This window comes from Labrus mixtus, chromosome 18 (genome assembly GCF_963584025.1).
Source record: "Labrus mixtus chromosome 18, fLabMix1.1, whole genome shotgun sequence".
Lineage (NCBI taxonomy): Eukaryota > Metazoa > Chordata > Actinopteri > Labriformes > Labridae > Labrus > Labrus mixtus.
This window is the reverse complement of record NC_083629.1, coordinates 4,420,338-4,441,200: the sequence shown is the minus strand read 5'-3', so window position 1 is coordinate 4,441,200 and position 20,863 is coordinate 4,420,338. Positions and strand designations below refer to the sequence as shown.

Here is a 20,863-nt window from a genome sequence, read left to right as displayed (position 1 = left end):
TTAACATTATGTTAGGTGCCTGAATGTGACATGAGGTAACATAGTTGACTAAAATTGAAAGCAACGGTTTGAGGTCCTTCCTCCGCTCTGTTGCAGAGCAGTTGTGATCGGGCAGGGATGAGTTGAGACAGAGCTCTGAGGAGATGTTACTTTCTCTTTTAAGTCTCACTTTCCAGACTTACAAACCCTGCCTTTAAGCGTTTTAAAACACTACAAAACATGCAAAAATAAAATATTGTCATGTGTCTTTAGAAAGTTATTTCCTTCTGACAACATCACAACTGTATTTTATTGTACTGTATTCAGCATTCACATGAACAGTTTATGATACTGTGCCTCACACTTTTTTCTTCAGGGCCCCAGACTGTATAAGTAAGTTTCATGCTTTTATACAAGATACCATACGAGGACCATGAAGCTTTTTACACTTCTAACAGTACATGCATCTCAAGTGACTCCTCCATCCTGTCCACTCCTTTCATCTGCTCCGCCTCTCCCCATCAGCTGCATGTGGTCAGCAGTTTGGTCAGTGGACAGGCACATAGCTGGGCGGTCGGTTGGCCCTGCTGGCCTGGCAGTGCTGTGCAGTGCGGAAAGTGAGTGGATTAGGCCCTCCCTCCATGGGTCTAAAGGGCCCGGAGCTCTGAACGCAGCGCTAACCACTCTAACTCCTCAGTATAAATAGAACAAACTTGGGTTTGCGAGAGCCCACATCTTCACTTCTGCGCTTCTTCTCAGCACACAGGAGAGTCAGGAGCACAGGGAGAATGTGTGTTTGATGAAAAGTGTTGTTACTGAGAAGTGGAATTTCTAGTGAACTTCTGCATGAGAAGGATAGGGAGTTGAGGAATGGGGAGAAAATAAATGGATGTGAAACGAGAGACAGGGTTGAGAGAGCACTGGAGGAATATTTGCAGCTGGAATGACAAACATAGTCGCTTAATGAATTGTAATGTGTTGGAAATATTGGCAGCACTTCTACAGTAAATCCACTTTCTCCACCTATTTCCGAGCGACTGTCCGCCAGAGCCAACAACTTTCATTCCAAATCCACTTCCCGACGCGAGCCAAGTCCAGGTGACGGTTCAGTGCAGCGTTATGTAAGCATGGCGGGAATGCTTTCTGTCCCGACTGTAACGAGCTGAGTGGGAATTTAACAGGAGAGTTCCGGTAGGAACGCTGAATTCCTGCTGGAAGATTCGAACGTCCAAATTCCTCTCCTCGCTGTGCGGTAGAATTACAATGAAATACCTCGCACTGCTGCAGCCTTTGAAGTGCTATTCAGAACCGTGTGTCAGGCTTCTGTTTTTGCATGCCATTCCTCCAAACAATGAGCTGTGTTATGTCACTGTAACCCCCTGACCAACCCTGTGAGGTGTCACGCCAGAGGAGGCCGATCATGTCAACTCTGCCAAATGATTTCTGCTTTGACGCGATGAAGAAAGTCGGAGTGGTTGTGTGGCAAAAACCCCGACACCTTGCACATGAATGCCTAGCAACAGGGGTTCTCAAAGTTTATTAGTTACCCTCTTTTTAAAATTCTTCAGTCAAGTACCTTTGGTGGTCACTGTGGAAATGCAGCAGTCCCTAAAGGTTTGGTTATGAGAAACAGTTTGCAAATTCAGTAACAACCAAGCAGCAACCTGTTAAAGTGGAAGTGCAAAAAACTGCTGTTCCTTAGGTGTCCACTTGAGGCTAGCTGCAAAAGACGCAGACCGCCCAGTACACTCACATGTTAGAAAGCCCATTGGACAGCAGATATAAACATCTTTACAGCCTGGTTCAAAATTTAATTTGGTCTGGATAGTACATGACTTTATCGGCGCACACTGCACGTGGGAGAATTTTTTTAAACAACTCATCCGTTTTGATTTTGAAGGATAAGGGTGCTGCGTAATTAGGGGGTTCTGATCTGACTGCAAGCGGGCTAGATGTAGCTCCATCTCTTTGACTGTTACTAGATTGACGGACAATCTGATTCCATCAGTATTTCCATTATTGCAACCGCCATCGTTAGGCATCAGACCTACGATTCAGGAACCAATGGGGGACGTTACCGAGATTAAGTCCATGTCTCATGCTGTCTATGGTAACGACACAAACTGGAGACTATATATTTAGCTTTTTTTGTTGCTTATTTTTGTGAATTTGATTTTCATTTTTTATGAAATTGCAGAGTGTTTTTTGTCGATGCATATGTTTTCCTTTTTGCAGCATGTTTTCACATTTTCTGTGTGTCTCAGTATTCGCATTCTGTCAGTGACCATTTTACGAAACAACAACGTCGTATCAAAAAAAGTTTGGATACAGATCACATTTGATCACCAAGTATGAACAAGGTGTTTGCCAGCCAGATGAGCTCCAGATGTGTTCAGGCAAAACTGTTAACATTTTGGTCCAAATTGCGTTTCACCTTGAAATATCAAAAGTTCTTTCTTTCACATCATGTTCAGATACAGATCACATTTGTTCATTGGTTTGTTTCATTGTATTTTTCAAACTTGGCACACAAATAGGGATGGGGATAGTTCATTGAGGATGTTTCCATAGCAACAGACTTGGGCTTGTGTATTGATTAGTAGTAATGTGTCACATTGAATTAGGCCACCCTGAGTAGAGTGTGTGTGTTAGAGTGAGCGTGCTCCTTTATCATGTTGTGTTTTTTTTTTACTGGTCTGAGAGTAAAGAATATTCTGTTTGTTTTGTCGTTGTTGTAAAAATCAATACATCTGCCAACACTGGCTTTGCAATGATATTACTCTTACACTCAAACACACAGACACACAATCATATACACACTGATGAGATAATAGCTTCAGTGCTCTGCAGCCGAGACAAAAGAAAAACAAATGAGGAGAGACTTTGATGACAGGCGGGAAATGAAAGTGAGTGGAGGCAAAAAAAATAGAACAGAGAGGCATTTTATTGATTCTCAGACTTTCACGATAATCATTGCAAAGTGTATCGGGAAGAGAGGAAGAAGGGAGGAAGATGGAGGCAGGATGGTTCAGAGAGGGAAAACACACATAGATGACTTTGCATCCTCCCGAGGTGAGAGCTGATGTTGGAGATGAAACTGAGCTGCACTTTCTCGTCCTGACTTTCAGAGAGGTTACGGAAATACACACGGATTGGAGTAGAAAATTGACAATTGTACGTTTGTGATTCAGTGTGTGTGTGTGTGTGTGTGTGTGTGTGTGTGTGTGTGTGTGTGTGTGTGTGTGTAGGTGTGTGTCATCGGAGAGTAGACACAATCCAGCAGAGCTTGCAGTTTGATGGACAATGGCGAGCCTCTGTGTTGTGTTGGAGAGCAAAACTATGCCAGCTGTTCAGAGCATGTCAGGTGTAGAGGAACAGGAAGCCCCTAAATGGAGGTGACAGTGTTTAGAGATTAGTGTATGATTGACACCCTTTATACGTACTTTGACTCTTAGTCTCTCTAGTCATCTAGCTCCAGAGTTTGGTCAGTGGGCCAAAGTGTCAAACTATAAAACTGCAGCTAAACAGAAACCAAATGTAATCTCTGGATTCTGTCCTGTAGCTTATTGTTTTTTTGATGTGACACAGCATCAAGGGTTTTATATAAAAGTTTCAGGGGATTTCTGTTAGCCAGAGTTCCAAATTGTCGCCACATGTCTCCTCTGTTTAGTCACAACAATATGTTGAAAAGGGAAATGAAAGACTAATAGTGTGTAGTTCAAACATGTTTATTTTCAGTGTATTATAGCATACTTATCATATTATGACCGACCTCTACAAGGAAGTTCTGTGTCTTTTTCTGATTTGTATTTTTGTGAGCTTACATGCAAGTACTTTACATGTTACCCTTTCCCCCAAATATTACTGATACAATTAGGGAGCGCTCTTTATGAGAATCTTTCTGTTTAAAACTAACCCTCATATAGTCATGTTAAACCATTTTCATAGTCAAACATGTATTTTTGTTTAATTGACAGGGACACACAACGGTGGCTGGGAAGTGCAAACCAAAAAAACAAAGTGTGAAACAGTTTTACCAAGGACATAACACATTTACATTTCGGACAACACATTTACAAGATGCTAAACCATTTTGTGAGCAACAAATTTACAAGCGACAGAACACTTTTACAAGTCTCAAAACAAATTTACCAACAACAGAATCTTGCCGGGAAAGGAATGTACCAAATGTCGGAAGTGACCCGTGTTACGGCTACACACAGCCCCACAGCTAAATGCTATCCTAGCGCCTATGCTAAGGCCAGTGAGCCAGTAACCTAAATGCCTCTCCTTATGTGTTGCATAAACGTGAATGTGTATCCTGCCTTATCTGAATGTGTGTGCAACTGTCCTGTCTGTTTGAGGGGTGTGTGTAGGTGACTCATCCCAAAGATCCTCGTACGTGCCGCGACCAGCTCACTCGGACAGCCCGATCCACGAAGCCACTTGGGGTACGATCTCCTCCGCCAGCCCTCTCCTTCATATCAGGGGTTAGGGTTTAGTTCATGTGTAAAAAGCAAAAAAAAACCTTACTTCAGATTCAGTCCCTCAGGTGTCTGCGTCCTCGCGTCTCCCTCGTGGCGTCTCTTCGACTCGAAACCAATTTTTCTTCGGCTCCTCCGCAGGTGCTGCTAATGAAGATTACAGAGACAGAGCCACCACACCCCCCTCAGGTGTGTCATCAGTTCTGACCCTGCTTCTCCTCCTACCAACCACACCTACTGCTAAAGACACTGAAGTGAATCCTCCTAACGCATTATCAGAACACCCGGAAGTGACTGAGTTGAGCGTTCAAGGAGATGGCTTTGGCATCTGTGCGAAATGTGTTGTATGGAGTTTATGGAGAACGAATTATGTTTTTGTCCGTTTTGTGGAAATCACCTGAGACAGTTAACGCGGTCTTTCCATCAAAACAAATTAATTGGCCGCTCACTCTGTCACTTCAGGGGCACTTCCGATATTTGGTTCGTTCTCTTTCCAGCGAGATTCTGGTAAAAGTTTTCGGTCGATGCTAAATCTGTCTCTGTGCTTGTAAGTGTTTTGCTTCTTGTAAATGTGTTTGATAAAATGTAAATTTGTTTTGTCCTCGGTGAAAGGGTTTTGCTTTTGTCATTTTTTGAAATGTAAATTTTTTTTCCAAAATGTAAATTTGTCTTAAGCTTTGACAAATGTTTTTACACTTTTTCTTAATTTCTGGATTTTGCACTTCCCAGCCACCGTAACACACAGAAAAGTGGTAAATAGGATCTAAATTGGAGATGCTTTTGAAAAAATGGAGAGAGGTTAAAACACAGAAAGGTTTACAAGACTGATGCAGCGCTGGCTACAACATGGAAACCCATGTCCCCAATGACTCTAGGGAGGAGGGGGCAGGGGGAAACCAGTCTCTCCAGTGTTTGGAATTTGGACTGCAGTACCAATTTTAAACACTAGGTGTGTCAGAGTTACATATAGCTCCTTTAATAAACAAGCTATATAAAAGACTAAGAGTCCACTAACAGTCGTGTCATGTCATCTTTTTTGGGGGGCTTTACAGCATCGACGGAGTTTAACTTTGACCAAAATGTCACATGGATGCTATTTAATGAGCTCCTTTTTTAAGACACACTTCTTTTGAAGTAAACAAAACAATAAATAATGAGAGGGAAATAAAGTCTCCAGATTTTGTGAGGGTGGCGTGTGATGGGGAGACTTTTTGACTTCAGTCCTTCTTAACGGCCCTGGTTGAAACACATTGCTGTTATTAATAGTTCAAGATGTGACCGAGTAAAATAAAGCCTTGTAAAAGGCTTGGTCTGGGGACACTTGGATTCTGCCTTTTGTTTTTCAAAAACAAACCAAGCTGTCTCTGGTTTTAATAGGGACATGCTCTGATAATCATTGAGACCAAACTAATACCAGAGCACTTATGTTCGAAAAATTCTGTTTTGACTGGCTTTCATGTTTTTTTTGCCCACTCAACATAACGTGATATTTTTACACATTTCATCCTTCATGCTCCATGTGATTCATGCTCTTTTTCTTTCAGTTAAATTAGAGGTCAGTATTTTAAAGCAAACCGAACTCGACACCACAGAGAATGAATTATCCTGAAATATTCAGATTCAGACATATTTTTTTTTTCATTTGAATTACATGAAGCCATTCCCCTTATAGCGCAGCGCTTTTATTTTTCCATCATCACTCACACAGCTGAATGCACACACTTACCGGAGTCATTTTCACCACTTGCATTCACGTTGTCAGCCATTTATTCAGCTGGCTTGTTACTCGCGCAATTAGGGGGAAAGTGCTGCTGTGTCAAGGGCACCAAGTCATTTCATCCCCCGGAGGTCAACCTGACAGGCAAGTCTGTACCCTGACAGCCAGACACACCTCATGATGTGAATGGAAATGCTTCATGAAGGTACTATAGTACTTCTGAATTAAGGAAAGATTAATGCTTGATTATATCTAGATAAATATTTAAAGGAATTAGAACTTAAACTAATTTTTTTTGGCTACTACAGTATCTGGTTCTGAACTTTAGGATGACCCCATACAGTCAAATCTTCTACCATTTGAATGAGCCTCATTCGACCGCCAATCTCACAGCCTTAGCCTCCTGGATAAGACCCGCCTCCTCGTCCTGTCGGCGACTGATATGATGTTAACATTGCAAAAAAAGCCATTTAAAGAGACAGTTTACATTTTGAAAACAGGCTACATTTTACTGAAGCAACAATAAATAAAACATGTATATTTCTTGCTTTAATAACTCTTTTTCAGTATTTGGGTTTAAAAGAAAATGTTTTGATCATAGCTTCACTTTAGGATCAACCATGTTTTTTGATGACCTCAATGGGGGGCCCCTAGGCGGCCTTACCCCTGAAAGCTTTCCCTGCTAATGGGCAGCCTTGTCTTGCTGTATATGTTCCTCTTGAAAAATGATATAGATATTTAGATGATGAAGAAATATTTGAGTTTGAGGCTTTTTACTGTAAAAGAAAAGTCATGGCTTGTATGTACATGTCTTCAAGTTTCAGCGTACGCAAAAGGCAAAAGTACATGTGCATAATAAATGCTCATGTGTGCATTCAGTTAAACCTGCTTCTGTTCTGCCAGACACCCCTGAGATCCGGAGGTGTCGACTGGACCTTTTCACATCTGCACGCCCGTCAAATCAAGCCTGTCTCCAAACAACCGGGCTCCTGTCTGACAGACGCTCAGAAAATCCTCCTGTAACTACATCTGTTAGTTTTGGCTCTCTGCAGCGTCAGGCTTGAGCACAAAAGCTATAGAGTTTCAAATGATTTGAAAGGTTTGAGGTGTGCTTGATACGTCTGCCTGAACACTCCCGCTGTCTAAGAAATAGGGCCTTTTCCCCTTGTGAGATCGTGAATCCAGCAGACCACGCGTCTTCCAGACATCTAAAAAGTTCAAAATACATCTAAGCTGCGACTTTACCTCTGCCTAACGTGTCCCTCTAAGATTAAAAACTCTGGAGGCCTTATTTCCCGCAATGCAACTCAATGCAAAGTCACCAGTCTTGATAGTCTTTAAACTTGAAAAAGCTTGATCCAGAGCAGGAGACCACTGCTGTGACTGCATTAAGTTAAGTTGGCCTAACGCTTCACAATATTTTCAAGAGATTGATCTGTTGCTGAAAATGATTTCAGGATGGAATTTGAGTTTTTCTGAAACGCCTACCATGTTGATTGTTTGGTGTAAAGTGGTCTGTGTTGTTCTAAGTCAGTTTTCTTCTTGTTTTAATCAAATAACTTTTTTAATTAGAACCACATCTGTCTGGCACTACACAGGAAGTAGCAAACAGGGAAGACAGCAAACATGGAAGGACTCCAGGGAGATGGAAACCACTGCATTCACAAGCGGCTGCTGTCTCAGTGAATGTGGTAGTATAGTTGACAACTTGCCTGCTGTTGTAACACAGTGTTTGCAAGGCGGCAGTTACTGGTAAACCTGAGGAGAAGGTAGGAAGGAAGGAAATGTCTCAGGCTTGTGGTCTGCTGGCTAATTATGCTAAGCCTGAATCCCAGCAGATAACACAAACCAACAGCACACAGGAGCGGCTGTGACCATAAGCTGCTTCTGTTTCAGGTCCACTGTTTGTTTTTTCTTCTTGCTCATTTCCATCAGGAGCATGATGGGAAACAATGTCCATGTCTGTAGCTTTGTAAATAGGGCTGGCTGTTGACAAATCAGGTTGCTTATATTTCAAGGGTATCAGGAAGTCATCTCTGATATGGTGGCTGCATGGTGATGCAATGGTTAGTGCTGTTGCCTCACAGCGAGGAAGTTCCTGGTTCAAAACCCCGTCTGACAGGAGGAGCCTCTCTGTGTGGACTTTGCATGTTCTCCTCGTGCATGCGTGGGCTCTCTCCTGGTACTCCGGCTTCCTCCCACAATCCATAGAAATACCTGTTAGGTTAATTGGTGACTTTAAATTGCCCGTGGATGTGAGTGTGGCTGGTTGTCTGTCTCTATATGTCAGACCTGTGATTGACTGATTGGCTAACAGCCCAGGGTGTAACCCCGCCTCTCGCCCAATGACAGCTGGGATCGGCTCCAGCCCCCAGCGACCCTGAACGGGAAAAACCGTTATAGATAATGGATGGATGGATTTCTGATATGTGTTGCATGGCTCCAAGCGTATATTCTGATCATTACAAGTTTTCTCCTGAGGCAGAAAACTGTGATGCTGAGTGTCTGAGTCTCCAATGTATTCACCCAGGCAGCCTCAGAACTTTTGCATTTGATGTGTTCATATTACAGATTGAGAAGAGTTCATTTCAGGCCCCTCAACTGACTTCTACAACACTCTCATACACATATCCCAAAACCCCACACAGCGGGGGGTTATTTCATTCTCAAACACATGAAATGAGTATTGATGCCCATGTTTGAGCCCAGGTCAAAGCTGATGCCCAGAATTTGCAATTAATGAAGGATTACAAGCTGTGAGGAGATCAAAACACAGCCAGTCATACTGTTTCTTCATATTTCAGAGGATTAAATGCTTAGCGGCCAGAGCAGAAAGACCTTTACTTTATTTCATCTGCAAACATCCACCGTGGCACATTTTCAGCTGTAGTAGGGTACTCTTTACTTGAGTTGAGTTGCTGACCAACACAAAGTAAAACAAAGAAATAGACTGCAATTTGAATTGAATTTTAAATGAATTCACACCAGATGTCACAACAGTATCTCTTTTTTCTCTCATTAAAAAAGGGCTCGTGGGGCGCCAATGGCCTAGCGGTTAGGTCGCGCCCCATGTACGGAGGCTATGGTCCTCAAGCGGGCGGCCTGGACTCGATTCCAGCCTGTGGCTTCTTTACCCTATGTTATTCCCCACTCTCTCTCTCTCTCCCTGGTGTCCTGCTCTATCAATTGTCCTGTCCATTAAAGGCAAAACGCCTCAAAATAAATCTTTATAAAAAAGGTCTTGTTAGTTTTTGCAGCTTGTAGTCACACACTGAACTGCTATTCTATACTTTTTGTAGCCAATGTTTGAGATGAATGCGCTTTAGCAAAGAGTGTGACTGACAGTGAGTTTAGTTACATGTTGATTTGTATGTTGAGGGGGGTGGTGGGGCTTAAAAATATTTTCATCTGCCAAAGTGAGGCCCTGCATTAAAAGTTTGGGAACCTCTACACACTGTGGTGACAACCAAGCTGTACAACAACCAAACCACCCTTCTGTTTTATACTACTTTTAAATATTTGTAGTTACAGCAACACATTTTTTTATGTCAGATTTGAGGTAGGAATAAAAAAAAAAAAAATAGGAGAAGGTATGGGGTTTCTAAATTTTCCAGAATGTGTTGACTGAATCCTTTAGGGAGCATTCAAACGCTCTGCAGAATCATGTTACCGGCTGCTCGGTTATTCCTTGATAGCAATGAAAACATCTACAAGAGAATATAAATATTTTTTGAATTGGGCTACATTGGCTTGAATTGTGAGTTCTCATCCCTTTACGCGCTGAAGGTGAGACAGGTCGACGCACAGACAGAATGCGGTGGCTTTAAGAGGGGAGGCGTGGTGCTGCTGTTTTGACCGACTTGTCAGTCCTCCTCACTCTCCACTATCATTCAGCTGAATGAACGGCGAGCGCAGGGCATCGGCTCTCTATTTTTAACAGCCCGCTGCGAGACACGACTCGGCCGTGTTTTCCTGGTGACAGGGACAAGGGATTATTATTATCGAGCAGACATTGTTTCTCCGCAACGAAGCTGCAAGGTAAGTTTGGAAATCCAGTGTAATTCAGTGTGAATTGAGCGGTAGGCTACCTTGTGATGGTGCTCAACTACCCCCCCGGTTCTCCCTCCAGCAGCCGCGGAGGCACAGGGAGCCATCGGCTGGAAGTAGTTCCTCTGAATCACAGATTTACGGACGTACGCATGATGAAGGGAAATCAAGTATTTCCTGCCTGTTTTGCCTTTTACGACACATTTTAAGAGCTGTTCAATGGGTTAAAGATGGAAATGAGCTTTTTGCCATGCTGCTGTTTATTCTGATGAATCGTGCCCACTGAATCCAGCACCTGATCTGGAACATGCCAGTGCGCATTTGACTCATATATTTAAGGAGAATGGCCTGATTCCCGTCAAATCGAACACGTTGACCGCCATTAAATGCATATTGGTTAATTTATATGCAGCTCTGCGCATGACAGCAACAGACTCGATCATAATGAGATTTGTCGTTTAATGATAGTCTCACAAATATTTCCTGTGATTTCTAAAGATGTGTGACACAGTGATGGACAGTACTGAGCCGTCACTTGACGTGCAATGCAGTTGACCTCGATATTAGGCGGCTGAGCGTTCACTGGGCTAAACCTGACAGACAGACAATTAATACCTGTGAGCATCTAAAGAGGGCGCTGTCACTACACAGCCTGCCTTCTGTCATACTGCAAAAAAATGTCTATTCATAATATAGCCTAAGTAGTGCGAGGCTATATCAAGTGAGATAAATGTTCATCTTTCAGAGCTTCTCTGTTCTCCTCAGGTCAAGCCTCTAATCAAAACTGATCTGGATAAGGAAAATTATATTGAGATTTTTTTCATGTTTGCATAAAAATATGACATTTTGGCTCAATATTAAAACAAAACACCTGTCATGGTCGACCCTTTTTGCAGTGGGCGGTAATTCCTTTTTCTCCTGAGCTAAATTTAGCCACAGTTTTAGACATCAGCATGCCATCAGCAATGTATTTCCTGCTGTAACAGAAAACAGGTGACTCTTTATAATTTAGATGTCTAAATTTAAGGACTGAATGAATCCAGACGTGAGGTTCGGTTAAAGGATTGAGCTATTAGAGTGTCCGATGCTCTTAATTTGTACTGAATTTAAGAAAAGCAATATTTATTTGTAATGAGGAAAATTGAGGGAAATGTTTGCACACTTTGGGGAGGGGGGGGGGGGGGGGGGGGGGGGGCATTCATTCCTCTTAAATCCTGCATGAAAAGTCAGTTCATAGGATGGAAAGTCATCAAGAGCTATTTAATCTGAAACTGAACATCTGGCAGTGATGCAGCATTGGGTCATTTTGGTCAGTTGTTGAGGCTTTACAAGCAACAGCACCACGCTAAGCAAAAAAAAAAAAAAAAAAAAAATCCCCTCCTCCTCCTCCTCCACCTCCTCCTCCTCACCCGCACAGCTTTGCCTAAGGAGTACTTAGCATCTGCCACATTCCTCCTACTGGATCAAGATCGTGCTGCTTGGGAGCGTTAAGTAAGCCACGGTGATCCTTAACTGTTTACGGCCACAGTTCACAGACATGAGAAGAAGTGAAAAATAAAAAAAAATAAAAAATATGGGTGAAGGGATTGGAACAGATTATGATGTAGATATTACATTTTAATCATGCTAACCCGTCGGGAGTAAGTGGCTTGCAGGATTTGACCATGTAAGGCCACCGGAGGAATTTTCAACAATGTGCAATGCACATACTTTACAGGCATCAATAGGCTGCCCACTGAACCCCGCAGACTTTGTGTTAATGGACATCAATGCTGGATGGGTTTATTAAAAAGCCCTGCACTATAGCCAGCTGTATATCTCTAAGCAAAGCTGCAATCCACTGAGCTTTTAATACACTTTAAGCTTTTTCACAGGTTCGGCTTTGAGCATTAAAATCATACATATACAACGGGAATCTTGTCTGTTTACTCTGAGGTCAGACAAGAGCAGCTGTTGCAGCAATTTGGCCGCAGTATTTTAAGGTCCCATGTTTTGATTATATAGTGCAAATCCGTGTCCAGCTACCTGTGTTTTTTTAGAGGGGGAGGGAGGGAAGGAAAATAGGTCTGATGTCCAAGAGTAACAAGGCCACTGAAGCTGAGGTGTGCTGCGTGTGGTTGTCCCCATGCTGACTGAGTAGAGGGCACAGAACCTCTGTTGTGTGTGTGTGTGTGTGTGTGTGGTGTGTTGTGTTTGTGCGGCAGGAGGATGACTGGAAGCCTTACTCAGCTCAGGGTGGCTGTGTGTGGTGATGACCAGGTGTTGGTGTGCCACAGGGAAGGATGGTCTGCAGGGGAATGACAGGGCCATTGTTCCTTTTCAGCCACTGAGGCAGAGGTTTATCGACTTCTAACTCACACCAATGTTTTGGTTGGCATCTTCCTCTGCCAGTTCAGGCTGTAAGGTGAGAATCTGGTGAGGCGGGCAGGATAGGGCAAGAGCTCAGGCAGGGTGGAGGTATGTGCAGGAAAGCAGGAAGCACATTTTTTGCATAATTTATACAGATTTAACGATATGCACAAATCTTCAGGTTCTCCCTGATTGTTAACTGGTTGTTTAGCTTTTCAGAGACAACCTTTAGCTTCAACTTCATCATCCATTAGATGCTTTAGCTCATGCCTTAGTATGGTTCTGATACCATTTTTATACCCCATAGTAATTGCACTACCCTAACTTGAGTATTCACTTGTGCTGAGTTCCTTTCTGATACCACTGCAACAGATAACAAACCAACATATAATTCTATTTTAGCATTGATCCGCCCATTGCCTTGTGCATCGTTCTGCTGTGGCCCAGTGTTTTCTTTGTATTGTGCATAGACAGGCAGCTGGCTTACTGTATCTGTGCAGAGTTTCTGGCACAGAGGGAAAGAGTCTGGGAGTAATTAGCTCTAAGGGTATAATCCTATAGTGGTGTGTCTGTTAAAACAGTATTGCGTCTGTGCGCTCCCCCTTCTCCTACTTCAAGTCCTCAGTCACTGGTGGTCGTGAATCCGACCCCCAAGCACAAGTTCTTTACTTTACTTTCATGTATAAGTATGTCTAAAACTCTAAAGAGAAACATAAGTTCTGTACGTTTTCTTAATATTTTTTGGACTCCAAAATATGGACATATTTGTGTAAAATGTGCCCAGAAGAATCCTCAAAACTCTGCAAAATATTGTTAGAGATGCAGTTTTTGTCTGGGCATCAGTCTGTTGGGGGAGATTCCTGAAGAGTGCTGCAAAGGCATGGTTCTGTTTCTCCCATACAGACCTCAAGTTGTTCTACCTCCTGAAGAAGCTGACTTGGAGATGATTTCCAGCTTGGAAGCCATGCCCAAGAAATGCTAATAATAACCCTTGACACAAGTTCAGAATTTGGGTTTTAAAACTGTGAAGCAGAGCTCTTGTATCAATCTAATGTATATTTGCTTGCAGACAACTTTGATAAACTGCTAAATGTTCTTTGCAACTGTAAATGTTTTAACCGTAATTGCTTGTAAAAATCAAACATCCGTTGGAAATGTGTTGTATCTATTTGTTGAAGGAAGAAACCTCCTGTCCAGTGGAACTTGTTAAAAAAAAAAAAAATTTTGCATTCCTTCCGACCCCTCATTTTCCTCTTTCCTCCTCCTCAGTCCGTCCCTTAAGACTAATTTCCTGTCAGTCTCACGACACATATCCACTCATTTACTATAAATTGAAAAGAACAGGTTATGCAATCGAGTGGTTAATTAAAATATCAGAAATAGATACATTATTACAGGAAAGCACCTCATGTTCTGTTCCTGCAGTTCTGCAAGAACAGCTCTTGAACTCTGCAGCACTCATGCCACTGTACGTATTTTTTTAGATACAGTAGCTTGATAACTTGACTATCTGATTAGACATGCATGTTTCCACCACTTGTATAAAAGGAAGGATATTTAGGTCCGGGTTTCATGCGTCATTATTCCTGTTCTATGCAGGGGAGCTTGCAGCTACAGTAAGGGTGGTATATTACAATAAATGTGCAAAATGGCTGGATGACTGGTTTCTTCAATCATATCAGGGCTAAACACAGGGAGCAGGTGCCCACGTTAGATTGGCTCTTTAATGTCTTGAGGAATTATTTTCCCATCACTGTGAATGATTAAGCACTGGGGGTAATGGAGGTTGAGAATACCCTAATATGTCTTCACTTCCTGACAGCTCCCTGCCCCCTTCCTCTCCTAGCTTGTTTCCAACCTTGGTCCCTTTTACCCTCTATCCTGCCCCCTACCCCCCACCCCCACCCCCAGACAACTGACTCAATGCAATGGTTGTTTGTGTCCCCTGGCTCCACGTAGTCACAGGCAATTAGCTCCCGTCAAAATAGACTGCTGGATGGAAGGTTGAGACTCGGGCATCTAAATTCTTGTTCCCGCCCCCTACACTTGGCTAATATAACCCTGAGCTACTGAGGTAAGGCCAGATATGGGGGGGAGTTCCACTTGGGACCTGTGCGCGTGCTACCTCACTTAGCACAAAGCAGCTCTTTCACTGGGGATCTGGAGCACATATGGAATGGTTTATCAAACCTTTAGTTCGTCAGTCCCGTATTCTCTTGGCTGCAGGTTTCCCCTCACTTCAGCATCTCAGGTTCACTTAAATTAGCTTGAAACACTGCACCTTGAGATGGTCTTTCATAGGCCCTTGGTACTCCTCAAAACTCTCCAATATTTCCCCCACCAACTTTAAGGTCTGCCCCTAAAGATCTCATACATTGTCTTTCTTAGATGTGATCTTTTGCTCTACCTACAACATCCAGCTTTAACTAATTATGACCACTTACATACATTCAATGAAGGTAGACTATTTATTAAATATTCCTGTATTCACATGAATATTGCAATCTTTTCCTGAATACTTTCACCAAGGGACAGCAGGATGCATAATAACTGCTTCTTGGTCATGTTCCTTAATCCAAGGTCTATCTTTTTTAGACTTTACTTTGAATAAATTTGTATTCCCGCAGAATGATAGGAATGCCATTTAAACAGTAACACAATGCCAGCGTGACATCATCTCCAAAGATCGGCCCCTAAACTGCACAGCTGGGTGCAGATAACAGAGCTGGGTGGATGTTTATTTTTTTCCCCTGCTGCATTCCAGCTTCTTATTTTTAATGGCTGTGATATCCAGCTCGGGGGGTTACTTCTATAAAAGGAAGTTTGAAGACTTTTGCTGACCTGCTCGAAAGGAGGCTTGCACGCTACATTTTCTCAAGATGTAACCTTTTAGAAGAGGAAGGGCATCAGTCAAACAGGGAAAAAAAAGAATGGATAGTTTGGCTTTGGTCAAGGACAGTTGGATGCATGACTGCAAACACTCCCCAGTGATGGTTATTAGCTACCTCATGGTGTTTCCACACATTCACAAAAATCCAGAAATTTTAGGGGAGCTGCATGTGCTAAAAAAATTGTCTTATTTTTCACCCCGACTTTACTCAGACTTTTTCGCATAGCACTGTCACTTGGTCCACCATCTTTGATTTCTTAAGCGTCTTACCATCATGTTTTTCCTCCTGTGACTGGCCCTCTCGTCCAACAGTGGAAACTCTACAGTGAGGGGTATAGAGATAAGCAACTCAGGAAGATCAAGGGCATGCTGTCCTGAAATTTTCAGAACCACATGTGTGAAAACAGCTTCTGTTGAGGATCTGCTTTGTGTATCCCAAAGGATTTAGGGCCCTGACTTTTTTTCTGTCTAACTGAAACATGGCACAAGAAAATGCTAAAAAAAAAGCTGTGTTAAATGCAGCTATTATTTACTCTGATCTTTGTGTCAGAGGTCAAGCATGTTTTTGTTGTGAACAGACTCAACCCACAGCGGGGAAAGGCGATCTTTGACCTATGACCAGGTCTAACTGCCTGGCTGGCCCTTTCAGAAAAAAAAAGAATGTGTGTTTACACAGAGCTTGTGATTATATGATTGGATGGATGGATAGCTAATGGCATTTGAGGTCTATCTGGATCCATGTGGTTTTGTTTTGCCTGAGACCTAACAAACGTTCAGCCAGTTCCTCCTTAACAAGAAAATATCCTTGCTTGCAAACTGAGTCAATTTGATCTTCATTGCCATCTGACGAAAACTAATTTGGCCCAGATAGTTGTACTTGAGCTTGTATCATGTATTGTTGGTTTCCTAGGATCAAATCCCTCCTAAATTAGCAGTAACAATTCAGATGCCCTCAGTAGCCTGGCACACCATTTAGAGCCTAGCAGATGGTATTTGTGCTTAAAACAGATTACCTTAAAGAGGTCATTTACCAATGAACTGTGTGGTTTTGGCCAAATCATCTGGTAGAGGCCCATACCAGCTCACTGAGTTTCTGAAATGTACTTAAGGATACTTACAAGTTAAACATTCTTAAAATGATTTGAGTCTCTGCTGGAAGACTGAATATCCTTTATATTGCATTCAGCCTGAGGGGCCTCTTCACAAGAGATATGGAATAGCATGTTCCTCTTCGGGCAGTGTTATTGTAACTATCAGATCTTCCTTCTCTTTCCCTCCCTCCCTCTGTCTCCATGGTGGACAAGGGTCCCCTCTGCTGCCCTGAGCCGCTCTGTTTGTGTGTTTGATTGTGGGAAAATTTCTCGACAGTCCGTGAGAGTCCCCCGCTCTCTGGACTGTTTTTTCCCTTGGGGTCCTCCATGCTTGGAGAGTCAGAGCCCAACCATTGCTCTGCGGCCCTTCTCCTCCCTGCAACTCTTAGTTGTTGTAGGGATAGTATAAACCCCCCTCCCAGTCTTTTGAGTCTCAACCCCTTGTCTATCCGTTTGTATGATCTGTCCCCTTCCCTAACAGCCAGCTTCATCTTTGTATTTTCAGGTCGGTCTTTTCAGAAAGAGGAGATCCTTCAGGCTTTCAGCACACTGATTCAAAAGCCTGGCAAAAAGTACCCCCTACCAATAAATCATTTTAAATGATTGGCTGAGATGGAGACATGGATTTGTAAAAGAGAGTTTTGGGAATGGACCAGCCTTTGGTGGGTTTACTTTGGCTGCTCTTGTAGAATATGTCCTGGCTCTAAAGCTGGATTTTGAACCTTAGATAGGTGAGGTTTATAGCTCTAAGCTTGCAGTTTTGTTAATGAGATGGGTTCTGGTTCACATACAGTATGCTATTTAGACAGAGGAATTACCTCATTAAAAATAAGTTGGTGGCTTTTACATTTAGATTATGAATTCTTGTTTTACTTTCAGTGCAAGCCACTGGCATTGATTTACTTCCATTTTCATATTTGGATGCTGGTGCTGTGTGGTTTTTACTTTTGTTTCATGGGATTCCCCCTCTAATACCGGGTGTATTTCAATTTCACATTTACATTTATCTTTGATCATCCTCTAGCAATACATTCACCATCTTTTCAGTTCAGAAGCAAATATACATCACATTCAAATGCCTTTCTCTGTCATAAGTAATGTCAAGTGACTGAATTCTCACAAAGTATAAGAAACTAAAACTGTGCACCTTGTGCATATTTAGTTAAAAAGTCCCAGTGTATCTAGGCGGGGGAATACACTGAGAGCAGGTTGTAATATAATGTTACATCGCCCTTTTTTGAAGTGACTTTGCTGGTATTGAGTCTGACTGTCCTGCTACACTACCCTCCCTATATATCATCTCAGTAGTTGTGTGGTTTTTGGTTGTTTTGAAACCCATCATGCAATATGTAGTGCCTGTTGTCCTGTTGTTCTTGCATTGTTTCATGAATAACCCCCCCCCCCCCCCACCACACACACACACACACACACTCCAAATATCAAAATACCCATAACAGTTTGCATTGAAATGTTTTATTTTGTACATTTTGGTACACATTGCCAAACCGTAGTAAGTGTCACTAAAAGTTCTCAGACTTTAAATCTACTATGAGTTGCTCTTGTTTGACTCAACACTGACCAACCAATAAAGAAACTGGAACTCTTTCCGAAGGATAAAACAGGCTGTCAGGTAAATGGGACTCCCTACACCGTACTATATCAAGTTTTTTCCGACCGTAATTCGCTTTTCATGCAGCATATTAAGAAGATTTAAGATATAGATCAACCCATCTTGTTTTCCTTTGTAATCATCAATCAAAATAGTCTTATCCTATCTTAGCCTGCAGAGGTTGGATGCCGTGCAACCATAAACTGTGGCCATAGGACATTTTTTTTTTTAAACATACAGTGTCACACAAAACCTTCCCAGTGATCTCACATGTAGAATTAAGGCAGTAAGAGTAAAACATTTTACAGGCTTAACAGCATCATAACTCTAGCTAAGACTTTCAGATGATTCAATTTGGCATATCTATCTTCCCATGCATTTCTTCCCAATCATGTAATGACTTTATAGTTCACTTCAAAGCTCTTAAGTAGAATAGAAAGCTGTGACAGGCACTTTTACTGTTTTCTTCAGACTCTCTCAGCCCGTAATGCATCATCTGACCAAACTGCCATCTCACTGTGTTTGAGCTTTGAGCTGGATGAGCACATGCAGTTGAGGATCAGCGAAGGATATATAAATGGTCTTGTCTTTTTGCTATCGAGTAACAAAACATACAAACACTATCTGAACAGTGGACCTGAGCCATGGATCCTTCATCCCCAGCAAGTTCTTTTCAAAAACTCCTTTTTGCCAAGTGACAAACCGCGTGGTTGGCAACAACTAAAGCATTCAGAGGCAGCATGAATAGAGGTCTGTCTCAGGAGAGGCTTGTTGAAATGGGGCCTTTTTACTTGTATCCCTCCTGAGAGGCAGAGTGATCTCGAGCACGTTTTTTTTTTTTTGCACTGGCAGTGCACTTCAAATGGAGCGTTGAAAGGCAAGGCGTTTATTTGCACTGTGTTGTAAACTGTCCTTACCCCAGATTTAGCAACTGTGGGTGTTCTCCATCATCTGTAAGCAATGCCATTGCCAGGCCATGGACTTTTTTAATAACCAGGGCTTTCCATGAACATGTGGAGTAGTCAGCCATTGGGAAAAGTAGTCAGCTAGGGGTGTCTAAGGGCATGCACCCCTCCAGAGAATCCACAGTTTTTCTGCAGCAGCCCACTATATGTAATGATGATGACCATCTTCGCGTCTTCTTCTCCTCAATCATTTTTCTCATATTTATCGAACACTGAAATCTCCTCTTAGTTGAGCGCTCCCTTGGCCCACTTTTACGCTGAGGGGCGGGGTTACACAGATGGGCATGATTTTAGTGGAGGCCAGTGCTCCTTCAATGAACAGGGAAAGAGGATAGCAACTTGTTAGTCAAACTTTTGTATCAGAATCAACAATGGTAAAAAGTCTGTGTGTTTACTTGTAAGGGGTCTTTGAATAATCATCAAATATTTCCTATTGAATGTCAAATAGTATTTCTGCTTGAACTTCACATCTCTACTCCTCAGGATGAAACCTGATGTGAAACACAAGGTTCTTTTTTCTAGCAGATTGGACGTCCAGTCTGAGTCATTGTTTGAGTTTTTGCAGATGGGAAGGAGATGGAGAAGAAGCCTGTTAATACTGTTGTCATCCTCCTGTGATATACACGCGTCAACTCTGCAGGATAAACATCACATGTGGACATCAGGTGACCCCCTTGGTGCTGTTCTCTTGGTTACTAGGAACAGACCCCCCCGCCCCCTTCTTCCTATCCTCCTCCTCCTCGGCCCTTCCTCGCTGCAGCAGCCTCTCAGAGCGGAGGGCTGTTTTTCTTCTCTCTTCACTCGTATAAACCAGGAGACTATCTGCCATCAGCATTCAGGAAGTGTGGGGGTAAACAAACGACAGGAGCCAGCAGGGGGAAACTCAAATGACCCAGCCATGTCCTAGCAACCATGGAAAGGAGGTTATTTTCGGTGCATTTGTATCTTATGTGCATTGTGGTTATATAAGGGTTTATTTATATTTGTTTATGCGTCCGGGGGAAACTTGTTTGTGCACTTGTGAGATTGCAAAAAACTGAAGCAGGGCTCAGCTTCCTTTTTATTTCAAGCATCATCACTGACGGTGCCAGATGGCCTATGATGCAAGTTCTTCCCAGTCCCTCAGTTGACTAATGAATTAATCATTTATAGTATGTCCGCTTGCATCCATGACATTCTCTGCTACTGTGGTCATGCGGGTCTCCTCCAACTTCTCTCTACTAATGTGCCTCTGGCAGTGGTTGCTATGACCAGTTCTGTCATGACTTGTGAGTGTAGTGAGAGGATAACAGTTTGCTTTTCCACGGCAATTTTTCAAACGTGTCAAAATGAAATAAATACAAAACTAGAGAGCTAAAAGTGGCGCAAAAAAAACAAAGTGTGTCTGTGTGCATTTATTTGTTGAGACGTCCAACCTGTCAGCAACAGTGATGGAGAGAGAACACAGAAACCATCGCTGTGTGCGCCAAAGACTCTCTCCGCCACACAAGAGTTGGCTTGCATTGATGGGAAATTCGGGTATTATTAAGCCTAGGCTCTCCTTTACATATTTTGTGGTCCAAATGACCAATAAGTAAAATAAGTTTGTCCAGTTCATTTGCCTCAACTGCCAAACACAAAACGGCTTTTAATGGCTGCAATGCAATCAGTTATTCACAAAAAATGCTAAATTGGAAGGCTAGTATAATAAATATAAGTGTCTGATAACTTCAAATAATGAGTCCCTATAGGG

At 42.5% G+C, this 20,863-nt stretch overlaps 1 protein-coding gene across 2 annotated transcripts in view; it reads left to right on the top strand.

Moving 5' to 3' along the window:
• The first annotated feature begins 10,056 nt into the window (after positions 1-10,056).
• Positions 10,057-20,863, top strand: part of daam2 (dishevelled associated activator of morphogenesis 2) — a 107,303-nt gene continuing 96,496 nt past the window's right edge. Inside the window, exon 1 of one of the 2 annotated variants that reach the window (XM_061063840.1) lies at positions 10,057-10,218. The gene's annotated coding sequence lies outside the window, so the exon portion shown is untranslated. The remainder of the gene's footprint in view (positions 10,219-20,863) is intronic. The other variant, XM_061063837.1, reaches the window with a different exon arrangement.